The following is a 2,748-nucleotide window of genomic DNA, read 5'->3' as shown; positions in this document are numbered from 1 at the left end:
TATATATATATATATATATATATATATATATATGTGTGTGTGTGTGTGTGTGTATATTAATCATAAAGACACATTTAAGTGTCTACTCGCTAGAAATTATATATATGCCAGTATATGTGAGTGTTTACTTAGCACTTGTGTGTGCGAGTGTATGCGTAATACATAATTAGTTCCAGAGGAATGGGAGACTGTGCTTTAATAATGATTTATAGAATGAACAAATACATTTTCCGTACACTGTATACCGAGTCTAGTCGGTTACATTACTTGTGTTATTTCCGTTCTAAAAGAGATTATCAGTAACATTTATACACACAAGCACATATATGCATGCATACTCTACTCTATACTCTTCTACTTGTTTCAGTCATTTGACTGCGACCATGCTGGAGCACCGCCTTTGGTCGAGCAAATCGACCCCAGGACTTATTCTTTGTAAGCCTAGTACTTATTCTATCTGTCTCTTTTGCCGAACCGCTAGGTTACGGGGACGTAAACACGCCACCATCGATTGTCAAGCAATGGTGGGGGGACAAACACACACACACAAACATATACACACACATACATATATACATATACATATATACGACAGGCTTCTTTCAGTTTCCGTGTACCAAATCCACTCACAAGGCTTTGTTCGGACCGAGGCTACAGTAAAAGACACTTGCCCAAGTTGCCACGCAGTGGGAATGAATCCGGAACCATGTGGTTGGTAAGCAAGCTACTTACCACACAGACACTCCTGCGCCTATCTAATTTTGTGAAAATTTAGAAATGATGTATAAATAAACTGGAAGAAGAAAATAACAAGTAGAGAATTGGGAATACTGGCATTGATATTAAAATATTAAGATATAAATAACAAAAAGAATGTTTTTCAAACATTGTAAATTAAAGAAAGTTTTTTGAAAAGTATAGAAGGCATTAAAATTAAAGAAGTTTAACACTATGAAAATTATAAAATTTAGAAGAAATGTAAAAAACCTTAGAAATATTGCATTTGAAAGAGGAAAACCCGAAACTTTGCCGCCTGTTTCTGAAATTGCTACCTTGGTGAATTACATTTAAAGTATTAGTATCTGTTATTACTTTATTCCGATTCAATATATATAGATATATACATATATATGAATATATGTGTGTGTGTGCGTGTGAGTGTGTGTACATGCGTGTGTCTGTTTGTCTGTCTGTGAATGTGTGTGTAGCCAGGTATTTCTCAAGACTGACTTGATTTCATACAGTGAACCATACTTTCATAAATAGACTTTTGCCACTATGTAGTCGTAGATAATCATACAGCTTTTCGGCATTCTCAAAACTGATCATCCGAAATTTCTTATAGGTAGAAACGTTTTATACATTGCGGCAGAGTAAATTTAAACAATGCAATAAGTAACAGATGCATTTTCTCCAGGACTGGATGCAGCTTGATCATGCGTATGATGCATCATGTCAAAGTCATAAACATGTGACCTTATGTTCATGAGACGACAACGCTTACCATTAAAGATCAGATCTTTATGTATATATGGAGACACATATAGCCGTGCCCTCGATGTAACACATAAATTTGCAAGTAGTCTAGTGTAAATATTAAAAAGTTGTCGAGCTTACCATACATCTATTACATTTACTAGGAACGTTAATATCTTTATTCAAACAGTTCGAATATTTTATTATTATATCACAAAATGCTAGAAAACTATTGGCTCCATCATATATACATAATCAAGTAATTTATTAATAAACAAAGATAATAAAAGAATCGATTTTATTCTTATAATTGTATAATAAACAACACCATTAAACGAATAGTTAGTTCCAAAAGTAAACAATAATTTTCAATAAATGCAATTAGTTAAATTCTTAGAAATATTAAAAAATAAATATAAAAATATCAAATTTTTAATTATTTGGCACTAATGCGATTCTTGTAAAATGCAATAATTGAATTTAAGCAGACTAAAAAAAAAAATAAATAAACATCTTCCAAACTAATATAATAATAATAAAATAAAAAGAAATCAGTTACTTTATAACACGTTTTAGTAAACATGCAAATGAAGCAAATATATAAAAGCTTCTTGTCTGCTATAAATTACAGTTATGAAACTCCTCAACTATTTAAAAACTTTAAATAAATGTGTTTCTTAATAATGGTGACCAACCATAACTTAACTCTCTTTCATAATATACATTATGTTTGAAATATTTTTACGTAATAAACAGCTTATGATATTGAACCAATGTTGATGATTTAGACGAAAAACTGATAATAATATATTTCTAGAGGTCAAATGTAGACTTGCTATGAGTATCATTTATGTTTGCGAAATTAAATCTATGCATTGAATATTCAATATTCATCACTAGTAGAAGATACATAAGTAGAGATTTATATTGACGAAGAAAGAATCACTTTATAGAATGAAAGCAAACTTTCAAATATTGACGAAACGTCAGCAAGTTTAGAAGAAAGGCGTAAAATTCAATGAGATTGGATTAAAAACTTCAATGCTTCTCTATTTTATTGGTCCAAGACTCATATAAAGCCAAGCTGGCTCTGTCGAAATTTGAACCCAGAACGTAACGTGTTTCAAAAAATTCTGCCAAGCATTTTATCCAAAGCCCTACATATTTTGTCAACTCCCAACTTATTATGAGCTATATATTATGAAAACATTCTGAAACCATATAGGGAGTATGTAGTTTATAAACACATAAACCTAAGATATATATATATAT

This window comes from Octopus bimaculoides, chromosome 9 (genome assembly GCF_001194135.2).
Source record: "Octopus bimaculoides isolate UCB-OBI-ISO-001 chromosome 9, ASM119413v2, whole genome shotgun sequence".
Taxonomy (NCBI): Eukaryota; Metazoa; Mollusca; class Cephalopoda; order Octopoda; family Octopodidae; genus Octopus; species Octopus bimaculoides.
Note: the sequence above shows the minus strand (reverse complement) of the source record.